The sequence below is a fragment of the Panthera onca genome, chromosome C2 (genome assembly GCF_046562875.1).
Source record: "Panthera onca isolate mPanOnc1 chromosome C2, mPanOnc1 haplotype 2, whole genome shotgun sequence".
Taxonomy (NCBI): domain Eukaryota; kingdom Metazoa; phylum Chordata; class Mammalia; order Carnivora; family Felidae; genus Panthera; species Panthera onca.
The window spans coordinates 148,368,700-148,383,430 of NC_138347.1; the positions used below are offsets into that span (position 1 = coordinate 148,368,700).

Below are 14,731 nucleotides of genomic sequence, written 5' to 3' on the forward strand. Positions count from 1 at the left end.
ACCGCTTTCTTACAACATACACAAAAATAAATTCAAAATGGATGAAAGACCTAACTGTGAGATAGGAGACCATCAAAATCCTAGAGGAGAACACAGATGGTAAGCTCTTTGACATTGGGTGTAGCAACTTCTTACTAGACATGTCTTCTTAGACAAGGGAAACAAAAGCAAAAATAAACTGTTGGGATTTCATCGAGATAAAAAAAGCTTCTGCACAGTGAAGGAAACAATCAACAAACCTAAAAGGCAACCTATGGAAAGGGAAAATATATTTTCAAATGACTTATCTGATAAAGGGCTAGTATCCAAAATATATAAAGAACTTATAAAATGCAATATCCAAAAAACAAATAATCCAGTTAAAAAATGGGCAGGAGACATGAATAGACATTTTTCCAAAGAAGGCATCCAGATGGCTAACAGACACATGAAAAGATGCTCAACATCACACATCCTCAGCAAAATACAAGTCAAAACCACACTGAGATATCACCTCATACCTATCAGAATGGCTAACATTAACAACACAGGAAACAACAGATGTTGGCGAGGATGCAGAGAAAGGGGAACCCTCTTACGTTATTGGTGGGAATGGAAACTGGTGCAGCTATTCTGGAAGACAGTGTGGAGGTTCCTCAAAAAGTTAAAAAATAAAACTACCAGGATCCAGCAAATGCACTATTAGGTATTTACCCAAAGTATACAAAAATACTGATTCGAAGGCATACATGCACCCTGATGTTTATTTATAGCAGCATTTTGAACAATAGGAAAATTATGGAAAGAGCCCAAATGTCCATCAACTGATGAATGGATAAAGAAGATGTGATATATATACACAATGGAATATTACTCAGCCATAGCAAAAAATGAAATCTTGCCATTTGCAGTGATGTGAATGGAACTAGAAAGTATTCTGCTAAGTGAAATAGGTCAGTTGGAGAAAGACAAATATATGATGTCATTCATATGCGGAATTTAAGAAACAAAACAATTGAACATGGGGGAAAAAGAGAGGCAAACCAAGAAACAGACTTAACTATAAAGAGCAAACTGATAGTTACCAGGGGGGAGGTGGATGGAGGAATGGGTTAAATAGGTGATGGGTATCAAAAAGTACATTTGTGATGAGCACGGGGTGTTGTATGTAGGTGATGAATCACTGAATTCTACTCTTGAGACTAATATTGCACTGTATGTTAACTAACTGGAATTTAAATAAAAATGTGGAGAAAGAAAAAAAGAAATGTCTCATAACTCAGTGAAGGTAGTCATCGTTGGTGCACATATTTAAATGAATGAAATTCTCATCTATCCTAGTAAAAAGCCAAGAGATCTAAAATTAATAAATCAAGAAATAGGGCATATGTATATTTCGAGAGTGGGCAGTAAATGCCGGATGCAGCAGCCATGAGTTGGGAATGTTTGCCCTTGAGGAAGGTCCAATGGAATGGGCGTGGGGAATTGGAGTGGCGCCACAGAGGAATAGTGCTTTTGTATTTATTTGTACTTGTAGTAATAGATATATTTTAAAATATGCGGAAGTTTTGATTACTTTGATTTTATATGTGACATCTAATTGTTGATTTAACTTGCATTTACATTTATTACCAGGACTTCCATAATCGTACAAATCTAACACGAAGTAAAACTGCGCCTCTCCGGGGAGAAACTACAACTTCCAGGGTTCCGCGGATTGAAGGCTTGGGCTGTTCTCGGAGGCAAACTACAATTCCCAGAATTCCGTTAACCAAGGGGTGGTTCTGGCCTAGGGTCCGAGCAGCTGAGCTCGCGAGCCTGCGCACGTGCACTGGCTGCCGCGCCGGGCTCGCCAGCCAAGCAGGCGCAAGGCGGGCACCCACGAGCCTCGGCGGCGGCGGCGGCGGCGGCGGTAGGGTGGGTGCCGCGGGACCTGCCCTCCATGCCTGGTCGTCCCGGGCTCGGGGCGGGGTCAGGAGGCGGCAGCGGAGGCTGATTCAGCCAAAGCCGACTACGCGGAGGGCCCACTGGGACGCTTCAACGCCAGGAGCCCCGCCTGCGGGCTGCAGGTGAGACGCGCGCTCTGGGGGCTGGCGAGGGCTTCGCGATCCGGCTGGGCTTGGAGTTGAGGGATCGGCCCCGGACTTCCCTCGGGAGGGATCGACGAGAGCGTCGGGCCCTGGGGTGAAGGGAAGCCCGGAGAAGTTTGCAGAACCGAGTAGTGAGCGTGATGCGCACTGAAGGAGGCGCGCGATGGGGGCGGAGGTGAGGGGCGATGGACCCTTGGGGTCCAGACGCCGCCCGGCTCGGGGCGGCGCCCCCAGGCACACCGGTTGAAGCCCTTAGCTCGCAGCTGGCGCTGGCAGCGGGTCCTCACGCCCCTTTGCTTGCGCGACGGTGAGGCGCGTTTGGCGGGGAGCCAGCGAGGTGCGCGGAGGGGACCTGGGCCTCCTGGGCTCCTTTGGAAGGCAGTACCTGGGCAGGCCTGCAGCTGATACCCTGGCTCTTTGGGGCTTGGTAGGGTATCTTTTGTGTGCCTGGTGATAAGAGCCCACCACGGCCTGCTTCACAGTACCCGGGTAGCTTCTGGAGGGACCCAGTGAATTTCTGACCCATTCCATGTGTGTAGGACCCTGTCTCCTGGGCACTGATGAAAACCTGCTGAGATCTAGGGGTCCTTAGGCCAGAGCCCTGCACTTGGTATTGGGAGGCTAGGGTCTGCTTACTTTATGCCAACCAACTCTCAGAGTCTACTCTTGGAGGAAGCAAGGCCTGGAATGGGAAAGGTTATGGAGTGAGTTTGATAGGACTTAGAGGCTTGGAGCACCAAATGTTCACTCACCAAATGTTTACTGTTACATGCGCTGGGCATTCAAATCCTGGCTCTCATTTACTAACTGTGTGCCCTTGAGCAAGTCATTTATCCTCTCTGAGCCTCTGTTTCTCTGCAAAGTGGAGATAAAAGTACCTTCATCACAGTGTTGCTGGGGAAGGTTAAATGAGATGATGCCGTGCAAGTCTTCAGTCAGGATTGGTACACAGTGAATGTGCAGCAAATCTTAGCACTTGTGGTTGCTAAGATAAAACATGGTAGAGGTGAGATTGGAACCCAGTTCGTCCTTTCCCATTACAGATGAGGAATCGGGAGTCCCAGTTAGTGGCAGAGCCAGAAAAGAATACAGGTCCCATTTTCCCCAGGGATGGCCAGCACATCAATTCCTGAGCCTTGGGCCTCAGGAGGGCGGGGAGAAGCAGAGAGTGGAGATCCTCAGCCAAGGGGCTGATGGGGTGCTGGTTACTGAGTTCCCCCACATGACACCGTGGCCATGTGAGCGTCCTGGTGGCCTTGGTGTGTCAGAGTGCTAGAGCAGCTACACCAGGTTTTGAACTTTCCTTCTGATTGGTAGGTTCTCGCTCTGGGCCTGGCTTTAGAAAATATTTAGCAATGAAGAGAGGCTTCTAGTGAATATTGAGCTAACTGGAAAATTAAATTACCAAATGCGCCATTCCCCAAGGGTCCGCGTCACTCTCGGGTTGGTTGTCAGTGGATACTCTCCCCCAGGACCTGCCTAACACCTGACGGGTTTTTTAAATTGGATAAAATAATGAACATGAAAGGCGTAAGCAACAAATGTCATCATAGACTTTGGAGTTAGACTTGGGTTTGAATCCCAGCCCCACCACTTAATAGCTGTGTGCCACTGGGCAGTTCACTTAACAACTCTGCGCATACTTCTTCAAACGTGGGATGAAATCGATAGCACCTATTTTATATTTGTAGGAGGGAATAAATGAGATCGTTCCTCTAAAGCACTTAGCACTGTTTCGGGCATATGTCAGAGCCACTGAATGGGAGGTAAAGCATTATTGTGATAATAATAATACTATAAAAATAGTTGTCAGGCATTGTGTTTTGCCCCTGTTGTCTCTTTGAATTCGCAAAACCACTTTGTGAAGTAGGTGTAATTGTGTCTGTTTTTCAGACCAGGACACGAAGGCTTAAGAATTGGCCCAGGCAGACGCAGAAGGACAAATACTACATGATACCACATGTAGGTTGAATCTAAAATAGACTCACAGAAGCAGAGAGTGGAATGATGTCCAGGGGTTGGGATGAGGGGTTACGGGGAGGCATTAGTCAAAGAGTATCAAGTTTCAGGTATACAAGATGACCAAGTCCTAGAGCTCTACTGTACAGCTTAATGCCTATAGTTAACAATATACTTTAAAATTTGCCAGGGAGGTAGATCTTATATTAAGTGTGTCTGTCACAAGAGGGTGGGAGGAAACTTTTGGAGGTGATGTATGGGTTTATGGCATAGATTATGGTGATGGTTTCACAAGTACATACCTATCTCTAAATATCAACTGATATATGTTAATTATGCACAACTTTTTGTCTGTTAAAAAAAAAAAAAACGGAAGAATTGGTCTAGCATCATGCAGCTGCTAAATGACAGGACAGGAGCTCACTCTGGCATCTCAGCTCCAGAACCCGTGCCATTTACTTCTACTCTGCTGCCCGTGGTTCTTGCGGTTCTTGCGGTTCTTGAAGCCCCGTTGTGACCCAGGGCGCAGCAGGGGTCTTCTCCGACCACGTGGAGAGGTGGTGGGACCCCGCAGCCTGGCTGCTTGTGCTTTCTCTCCATGTGTGATGTTGGATGAGGCTGGAGGAGGCATCCACTGGGTGAGCCTGGGGGATGAGGAAGAGGCAGCCCCGTGGCCCCTAGTGGCTCTCATCCCCGGACCACACGGCTGGGGAAGGGTGCAATCAGGGTGAGGCCTCGAGAGCTTGATGAGGAGAAGAAGTGATCCTGTTTAGGGGCTGGGAAGAGTTCCAGAGCTCAACCTCTTCTCTGGGCCTGATCTCTGCTTTTGGGAGGAGGGCCACCCGAGAGCCCTGGGTTGCGAGGAGAGGAGCTCTGGACTGAGAACAACCGCCGTTTTAATCTTGGCTGCCTGTGAGAGCTCACGCCGCCTCTCTTGACCTCTTTTATAAAGAGTTAAAGCAAATCATTTCTAAGGGCTCTTTTAGTTCTAAAATGCGGTGGTTTTGTAATTTTAAATTGGTGGATTAACCTTCTCAGCACAGCACCAGGGCAGGTGGGATAATTGTCACCGCCATGTGCAACACAGACTTTCATTGGGGCAAGAGAATGACCACAGCTCCCTTGAGCTACCTGCCGCTGCTGGGTGTCTCTGTTGGTGGGCACGGGGTGGGGGGTTGGGGGGGGGGGAGGAGAGTAATCTTACAAGGAGAGCCTTGGGTTGCTAAGCTACAGTTGAGGGCCTGTGGGTCTGCATTTCTGCAGCCATTCACACCTGCTCTGCCCTTGAGTGATAAAAACTCCTTGCTCTGACGTCTCCCCTGCTTCTGTGTCACTGATTGTACCTCCGAGTCTGAAGCACTGTAAGACCTGGAGTCAGTCATTGGTTTGTATCCTGGTGCCCCTGCTTGAGCTGTTAAGACCTACAGCAAGCTTCTTAATGTCACTAAAGTTGGATTTTTTTCGTATTAAAAGAAAGTGGAGATAATAGTATCTGCATTAGAGGGCTTTGTGCAGCTTAAGGGAAAAGGTGTAGGAAAGGGGCTTAGGGACAGTGCCTGGCACACGGTAGGTACTCAGTAAAGCAAGGTGGTGGTAGAATTAACCTCCACCCTCTGCCCAGAAGCCAGCGTCCTCTTTTCCTGAGCTAGCCAGGACAGCGAGTGATCCTTCCATTTTTTTTGGCTTCCCATGTCCTCATTGCTGCATACCCAGGCCCTGGCATCTGTCAGAGAATCAGACTTTTCACTCCGCCATTGGTAGACTATCGTCGGTACAGTCTTAAGAGTTGTCTCTTTTCTCCATTTTGAAAGCATAACAGAGGGGCCCTTCCTGGCTGGATACCGGGTACTCAACCATGAACCAAGCTGGAGACTCTGATCTGCTAAATTGCCCCTCTTTCTACTATTACCAGTACAGGCCGTGTCAGGCAAAAAAAAAAAAAAAAAGGGGGGGTGGGCGAGAAATAAACAAGATTAAAAAAATGCCTAAGAAAGCACTTCAGAAACTGAGGCAGATAGAAGGATGCTTCAATTTGCCCCCCAAAACTGCTTCACTCAGCTCCTAGAGCACAGACTTAGTGCACCCTCCTTTCCAGGATCCCCTCTGTTCCAAGAAGCACTGGAGGAAGGTGTCAAAGATGCCACCACGCCTGCAGACACAGAGCTGGGCAGCTGGGTGAGAGGCTGCCTGCCGTGGGGGCTCATCTTCTGGGCTGGTCACCCAGCATGGGTGCAGGCTTCACTTCTGGGGGGGCCCTGGCCAGCTTCGGACATAGGCACAGAAAAGCCACTCACAGGGGCCTTGTGGTCTAGTAAGGAGTAAGAGTTCCGGTTATTCTAGGCCTGGGGCAAGAGGTGCAAACTCACATGCTCACTAGAGCCAGGGGCCAATGGGGAGGGTGAAGCCGGGGGGTGGGCCATGTGACCTGGAGACCTAATGCCCGGTTTAAAGGTCAAGCTGATGAAGTCGTGTCGGGAAAGTGGCCTGGTGGTACCTATGTGTATCAGCTTGGGCCCCCATAACGAAGTGCCACCGACTGGGTGATGAACAACAGAAATTTATTTCTCACGCTTCTGGAGGCTAGAAATCCAAGATCGAGGTGTTGGCGGCTTTGGTTGCTCTTGAGGCCCCTGTCCTTGGCTCGCAGACGCTTGCTTCCTCACTGTGCTCTGTCGCACTTTTCCTGGCTGAATCACTAAGTGCTTTGTGCCCCATACCAGTTGGGTCCCCAAATCTGGTGCCCGAGGTAGAAAAGGCAGAGAAGAGTTAAGTGTGATGACAGTTGCATCCCCTGGAAATCCATGCCCTGGAAGGCCGAGAAGATGAGGGCCAGATGGTACCTGGGCTCATACTGGGTTACTAACCCAGTACCTGGGTTACTAACATACGTCATGTTGACAGGCTCCACGTTCAAATCCTCCTTGTATGGACTTCACTCCGTACAAGCTGAGGCGCTTGGGACACATTTACTTAGCTTTTCCTAGCCTCTGTGTCCTGATCTGCAGATGGGGAACATGTTAATAGTGCTATGCTAGCCCCTTATTGTTGGCTTGAGGATGAAATGAGGAAATGTACAACAGTTTCTAGTACGCTGCCGACATACGAGGTTGGAGGTGGTGATGGTTGAAATTGTTAATTTCATGCTGAGACCTGGCTGCTCGGGGGCCCTCTTCACAGGAGAAGGGAAACAAGTCATTAGGAAGACGGGGGGAGCCTGGGAGGGACTGTGAATGTGCCACCAAAGCCATTGGGGGTTCAGTCCCTTTAGGAGTGGTTTGGGGTTGTATGGCTGGTTTAGTACCTGTGTTTCATTCATTGTTAATTTGAGGAACCCTAATGAATTACAGTTCTGACAGCTAATGTGTTTTGAGGCCTATGTAGGTACTTTATGTGCATTAGCTCGTTTAGTTCTCCCAGCACCCTAAGGAGGTTATTATTCCCATTTTACAGTTGAGGAAATTGAGGCTTGAGGCGTTAGTCTGCCAAGATCATAAAACCAGCTCACACCTAGGATCTAAAGGAAGGTAAGTATGAGCTGTGTGGCCTGTGAAGAATTCGTGGCCACCACCGCTAGGGAGGGGAATTTAAATCTCCACTGCAGTCTTGTGTGTCCCGATGCCTGCACTTAGCCCAGATTGGATGCACTTACGTGATGTGGGAGATCTGCCAGGGTTTTGCACCTTCCTAAGCAGATTCTTTTGTTACCCACCTGACGGTGCTCTTCCTCTCGGGAGCCCTTTGGGCAAGACTGGTGAACGGCAGGGATTTTTAAGCAAGGCTAGTTGACCACTATCAGGATGACCCAGGGGGTGATCACATGAGGAGTTGGGTCGGTCCCACTGAACCGGGAAAGCCTGTGGTGTGTACAGAACGCTTCCCTGACATTCCTGGGACAGGAGGACAGCATCCTGTGGTGATGGTCCCTCCTCTCCCCGGGTGGTGAAGGTGCACCCTCCAGTAGTGTTCCAAAGCACACATTCCCTTCCTCTGTGACAGCTGCATCACGTCAGGTTTTAACAGCCTCTTGTCCCCTCTGCCACAGAGAGAACCTTGAGGATAGAGGTGTTTTTGTTTTTGTTTTTTCCATTTTTGTATCTCTTGCACATTCTTTACTCTCTTTTGGGTTGATGCAAAGCCTCACTCTCCCATGCTCTTCATGTCGTCTTAAGTCTTTGGACTCAGGCTCATGAATAGATATTCATAAGGACTGAATAGATAAACATAGGTCATCTCCCACCCACCTTCCTGATACTTAGGTAGAGTCAGCCAGAACCTAAGAAGGGCTTGCTGTGGCACCTGTACCAGGGAGGTGCCATGGTGGGCGTCCATTTTGCTTGGTCGGTGACTGTGCCATATTGGTCATTAAATAAGTTCCACGTCATGCCTGTCTATATCTAACCAAAGCCTTTTTTTTTTTTTGAGAGAGAGAGAGCGAGAGCGCGCGAGAGCACAGGCATGAGAGCCGGGGAGGGACAGAGGAAGAGGGAGAGAGAGAATCCTAAATAGGCTCCAATCCTGACTTGGGGCTCAGTCATAACAACCGTGAGATCATGACCTGAGCCAAAATCAAGAGTCAGACACTCAACCAACGGAGCCATCCAGGTGCCCCCAAAGCCTATTAAAAAAATCTTTTTTTTAATGTTTATTTATTTTTGAGAGAGACAGTGAGGGAGGGAAGAAGGGGCAGAGAGACAGGAAGACACAGAATCCGAAGCAGGCTCCAGGCTCTGAGCTGTCAGCACAGAGCTCGATGCAGGGCTCAAACCCACGAACTGTGAGATCATGACCTACCAGCCAGGTGCCCCCCAAGCCTATTTTTAAGAGAATGAAGGGTCATTCTAAGACCCTTTGTCAGGAATGACTCCAGGGCACAGGTCTCCACCATGGGCCAGAGATCCAGGCCTCCGCAGATGTTTTCAGGAGGCGTTCCCTTTGGGGGTGTGTCCCCAGCTTGCCTCCTTGCTGGAAGATGGAAGCTGTGGGCGAGGGCTCTTTCCGTGTGCTGCAAGCCCCAAAGCCTTGTGCTGTGTGAGCATCTGTATCCTTCCCTGCTTTCTGCTCCTGCCCCTCACCTCTGGGGTCCACGGCACCAGAACAGGCTTTGTCTGGGGACAAAGTGATTGACAGGTAACTTGAGACTAGTGTGGTCTGGTCCATTCAAGATAACAGACCCCTCCCCTCGTTGAGGCCTTCATGCCCGGAGCAGGCAGGCTGAAAACCTGATCCAAGCTGTTGGTGCAACACCTTAAGGGTCCAATCAGGACTGCGTTTTCCATGGAATGAGTTTATTTCCAAAGAACACAGGTTTGTAATCAGCCTTCCAGCCCCACAAGCAGAGAAGGTGCCACCGTGGGCATTCTTTTGAGGAGTAGAATCAAGGTTCAGGTCGGTCCTTTTGTTTGGCTTTCTCCCAGCCAGGACGGCTCTTAATCTGCCTCTGACAGGACTTCACTGGGGAAAGCAGCAGGGACTCGGCCCTCCTTTTCCGGCAACTCTGTGCCTCCTGTGGAAGAGTTGTATCCCCTCAGTCGGCAGACAGGCCTTGGAGAATCTGGGGCAGAAATATTATAGATCTCTTGTAGGAAGAAGGGTTTAAAGAGAAATTTGCTGAAGTTGAGTTACTTTTTAAGTTCTGCAAAGTAAAAAGATGAGATGTGGTGCCCGTTTTGCACGGGCAGCGGATTTTTGTTTTGCGTGGACTTGATCATACGTTTCGAGGTCAGAGTGGGTTTATGTTTGATGGTTGGCAGTAATCTGGGGATCGGTTTTAAGTGCAGGTTATATCCTCGGTAGTTAGTGTGTTGGGACAGGAAGTGCACCGTAGGGCATCTGGCGTGTGGTCCCGAAGTGATGGAGAAGCCGCGTTATCTTCACTTAGGGTGTGGGTGAGATGAGTAGTGGGGAGAGGTGGTTTTTCCAAGTTGTATTTTCTCCTCTTTCTAAAGGAAGAACAAGCAAACGAGGCCCAAGGTCGTTGGGTGCCCTGTGAAGCCCGTCTCCTTTAAGAGTTGCAACACCTCTCGTCACCCACCAGCGTTCGTTCCCCTGGCCTCCTCCCTGCTGCGGCACCGAGGGCTCTCAGCTCCTCAGCCGTCATTGGTCCAGGAGGTGGCTGGGTGGGAGTTAACCATATCAGCTGGCTGAGTGGACAAGTTATTCCTTGGGGAGGGAGAACTTTCTGCCTGTAGCTGGATATAAACCAGGGAAGCGTGTTCCTTCATTTGAGGGTGGTGGCCATGTCATGACCGTGAGAGGAAGCTGCCCAAGGGGAGAAGCGGCATCCCGGGGAGGCAGAGCAGAGAGGGCGAGTACTCTCTGACAGAGTCCTTTAGCCATCAACCCCACCCAGCCAGCCCAGGCTGGAGTGTGGCCTTTGAGCAGGGTGGGATGTGTGGGCCTTTAATTGGGCTCGCCCCTCCCTGATTTGAGTCCTTTGAATGGCGTGTTTCTTTTTCTTCTTCATCCCCTGCCCTACTTCAGTTAAAACCAGGTCTTCTGTGTCTCGATGGTTTTGAGCACAGTCTTTAGAGTCAGAGGACGCTAGGTTAATATCTAGACTTCACACTTGCGTGGCCTTGGGCAAGTCGTTGAACCTCATTGACCTCAGGTTCCTCACCAGAGAATTGGGAATAATGATGCTTCATGGGTTGGGGGGAGCACCAAATGGGATGCTGTACGTAGAGGCTCTGGGAACCCCTGAAGGCAAGGCAGGCCTGGAGCAAGGGCCAGGCTGGAGGCCTCTGTTAGGGCGTCTGTCATAGCCTTGCCCAAGCAGGAAAAGGGTGTATTTTTCTTTTCTTATTCTCCGTGTGGAATGGCTCATGTCAGAGACCCTCCGGCCTCCCCAGATCCCATCCCATTGGAGGCTCTGCTCAGACGGGGGTGGTTTCCTTGGCCCTTCACAGATCACCGGACCTTCATACCCACCCACAGATCCTAGATGGACAGGACATTTTTCAGGGGGCACTAGGAGGAGACAAAATATATTATCCTGGGTGACCCGTGCCTCCGAGGGCTACTGTCTTTCCTCTTCCTTGTCCAAGGAGCCTCATGACAAGACCCCTCTGGGGCAGCCCTCATCTCTGAGAGGTAGTCCAGGTGGAAATGTGTGGAGTCAAGTCCTGACCTGTGGACAGGTCCTGACCAGTGGCCCTGCCACCGAGACTGTTTCTGGAAAGAAAAAATGGGGACAGAGTGAACCATCATGCCGCATGGTGGTAAGGAAAGAATCAGTGGGGTCGTGCATGCATGTAAGGGACGCCGTACGGCACTGGGACAGCGGGAACCAGTAGGTGTGTGGTGCTTTCCACATCTGACTGCAGACGGGGTGGAGGCTGCCCCCTGCTCAGAAGCGGGTTCGCTCAGAGAGAGAGGATTAGAGACAGCAGGTGAAGGAGGGGTGAATTCCAGCTCTGTCTTTGAGCTTTGAGGTCTCAGGAGAGTAAGTACAAAGGAGGATGGACTGCTTCGGCGTGTGAGGGAGCGTCCTGTCACTGCAAGTACCTTGTGATGCTGGGATTCTGGCCCCTCCACCCATTTCAGCAGAGCCAGGTGACAGAGTCGGGCATGGAGGCCTTCAGTCTGAAGGAGTTCTCATCCCTGATCACCATCATTCTGAGTAGGCTCTTGGGGCACAGAGTGGCACTCAACAGTGGGTCAGACATCAGGACCGGACACAGTACGCCCTGTCCGCCCGTCTGGCGAGCCGCAGTCCTGCAGAAGGCAGCAGCTTGGCTGAGTGTCTTTCTTAGTCCCCAGTGCCAAGGAGGGTGACCTGAGTTCTCCCTCACCGTCCCGGTCTCCCTACCGCTGCTTTATTGTCACTGAGACGAGTGCCCTCTCCAGGAGCACTGAAAATTGGCCTGGAGAAAGGGGACACCACCGGCTCCGTTTTCTGGTAAGCAAACTTGGCCCAGTTATTCTCCACCATTTTGAGTTTCCTCCTGGAGTTTTTTTCATCCAGAAACATTTTGAAATGGTGATGGAGAAAGGCCTCTTTTATGTTGTTTAGTGCTAGGGGTCTGATTGACGTGCTCTGAGCCTCCACTGTTATCTTTTGAAAACCCTTCTGAGCATTTTGCCCGATCCTTGAGTTCTCCTGGCTTATGCGGGCTGCTGCAGTGCATTTGGGGGATCCGGGGAAAGGGGACACAGAGGGAGTGTGGGAAACAGTCTGAAAGATACTTTACAATAACCGTTGACTGGCCAAGTGCTTGTTGGTTTTTTCCTACTGCACTTTGGCTACTTCACAGCAGGTGAAAACGCAAGGGTGGCTTGTCATCTGTCTTCACAGTGGCAACATACAGTAATAACTGGGTTAGTTAATGTTCCCCCAGAAGCAGATCCTGAGACAAAGATTCAAGGAGAAGTAGATTATTTGAACTGCATCCCAATAAACATGAATAAGGGCGTGAAGAACTGAGACCCGGAAGGGAAAAGGGCATGCCTCAGGCCGATTATGGTGTGGGCAACCGCCCAATCTGTCAGGGAACTCTGGTGCCGGTGTAGAACGTGCCTCCGAACTCTCCTACCTGGGGAGGATGGGGTTTTCTTTCTTTTTCTTTCTTTCTTTCTTTCTTTTTCTTTCTTTCTTTCTTTCTTTCTTTCTTTCTTTCTTTCTTTCTTTCTCTTTCTTTTCTTTCTTTTTCTTTCTTTCTTTCTTTTTCTTTCTTTCTTTCTCTTTCTTTTCTTTCTTTTTCTTTCTTTCTTTCTTCCTTTCTTTCTTTCTTCCTTTCTTTTTCTTTCTTTCTTTCTTTCTTTCTTTCTTTCTTTCTTTCTTTCTTTCTTTCTTCATTCGTATTTTAATTCCACTATAGTTAACATACCGTGTTGTATTAGTTTCAGGTATACAATATAGTGATTCAGCAGTTCCACAGGAGTGGGGTATATATGCAACTCTTCTCATCAGATGTTGGTGCAGGCTGCCTGGCCTGAACATGGTCAAGTTAGAAACCCACGCAGTCTGGCCTCTGGGCCCCGTGCTTTAACCACCGCACGATTTCTAGCGAAATGCTCTGCCCATCCCCAGCAAACCTTCCTTCCCATTTTCCTCCTTGGAAGGCCACTTGCGAGCCTGAAGGGCCCCGTGGTCCAGTCTGTATTTGTCCTGTCTTCTGTCAGCATCCTTCTGGCCCAGCAGGGAAGGGGGTGGTCACTTAGCATCTACCTGGATGTAGTCCTCTCTCCTCCCCAGGCTCAAAAGCTGGCCTCTGCCTGGTTGCCTCACCACGTCCTGAACCCCATGTTTCCAGTTCCCATAAGCTTGATCCCAATTCTGAGCTTAGGGCCTCCCTGGGATTGGCTACTGCTCGCACAGGTCCAGAGGAGAGCCCCGGCCACCTTCCTCTTGTGACCCCACCTCACTCCCCACCTGCCTGCTGCCAAGCTCTCGATTCGCCACAGGGAGGCCTAGCAGAGGGGCAGGTGGCACACACCCACCTAGAGAGGTGCCCGTGCAGGTTAGAGGTTGGTCTTTCCTCGTGTCCCTGCAGCTCTTGCTCCCTGACGTTCCCTGGGTGTGTCCGCTGCAGCCTTAGCTGCTGTTGGACAAGTTCCCGTCTGTGATCAGAACAAAACCCGCATCAGCGCCTGCCCCGTGCATCTGCCTCCCATCTCTCCAGGGAGGGCTCTGTTTATCTTATATTTTCTAAATATTCACTTACTACTTATCCACTCCTTAGAATTCTGTCATTTGCAGCAGGGATTTATTTGATTCTTTATTGTTAACTTTTTGACTTTTTATTACGGAAAACGTCAGACACAAAAGAGGACCACAGAAAGGCCGTCATCACCATCTTTCACAGTTATCAATTTGCTACCGCCTTGATCCATCTGCCTCCGTGCTTTTTTAGCTGGAATATTTCAGAACAAACCACATACATGTCATTTTACCTATAAACACTAATGTTCTCTTGTTTCTTAAGTTTTCTAACTTTTTATGACTTTTTAAGTAATTTTAGACTTATAGAAAAGTTACAGAAAATGCTTCACTCAGCTTCCTCTGATGTTAAATCTTACATAACCACAGTGCAATGATCAAAACCAGGAAATTAACATAGCACCATTACCTAAACTACAGACCTTATTCAAATTCTGCCAGTTTTCCCACTAATGTCCTTTTTCTGGTGCAAGATCCTACCTTGTGTTTAATTGTCGTGTCGATGAGCACTGGGTGTTATATGTAAGTGATGAGTCACTAAATTCTATTCCTGAAATCATCATTATACTATATGTTAACTAACTTGGATTTAAATTTAAAAATAATAATTTTAAAACAATTTAAAAAATTGGCGTGTCTCCTTAGTCTCCTTCAATCTGGGACAGCTTCTCAGTCATTCCTGGTCTTTTGTGACCTTCACTCTTGACAAGTCCTGGTCAGGTATTTTGTAGAATGTCCTTCAATTTGGGTTTAATGTTTTCTCTATTAACTTCTCTATACGCTATATTCAGAGCTAACAGTGGAGCTAGACCAAATTTCCCTATTTAGAACTATAGATCGAGGTCGTGTGTTTGGGTAAGAAGATGACAGAAGTGAGGTGCCCTTCTCAGTGCATCATTGTCAAGGGGTACATGAGGTCAGTAAGTTATTACTGGTGATGGTAACGTCGATTATTTGTTTCAGGGGCTGTCTGCCAGGCTCCTGTGCCGTAAAAGTTCTATTTTTGCCTTCGTAATAGATATGCATCTCACAGGGAGACAGTTTG

The 14,731-nt window shown here is 49.0% G+C and overlaps 1 protein-coding gene across 3 annotated transcripts in view; it reads left to right on the plus strand.

Moving 5' to 3' along the window:
- The window catches only part of POMGNT2 (protein O-linked mannose N-acetylglucosaminyltransferase 2 (beta 1,4-)), a 34,831-nt gene that overhangs the window by 7,738 nt on the left and 12,362 nt on the right, over nucleotides 1-14,731 (plus strand). The window contains exon 1 of one of the 3 annotated variants that reach the window (XM_060638419.3): nucleotides 1,903-2,048. The exons of 1 other annotated variant lie outside the window; for it this stretch is intronic. The gene's annotated coding sequence lies outside the window, so the exon portion shown is untranslated. Of the gene's footprint in view, nucleotides 1-1,902; nucleotides 2,049-6,123; nucleotides 6,204-14,731 lie in introns of those variants that run through there. One more of the 3 variants, XM_060638423.3, reaches the window with a different exon arrangement.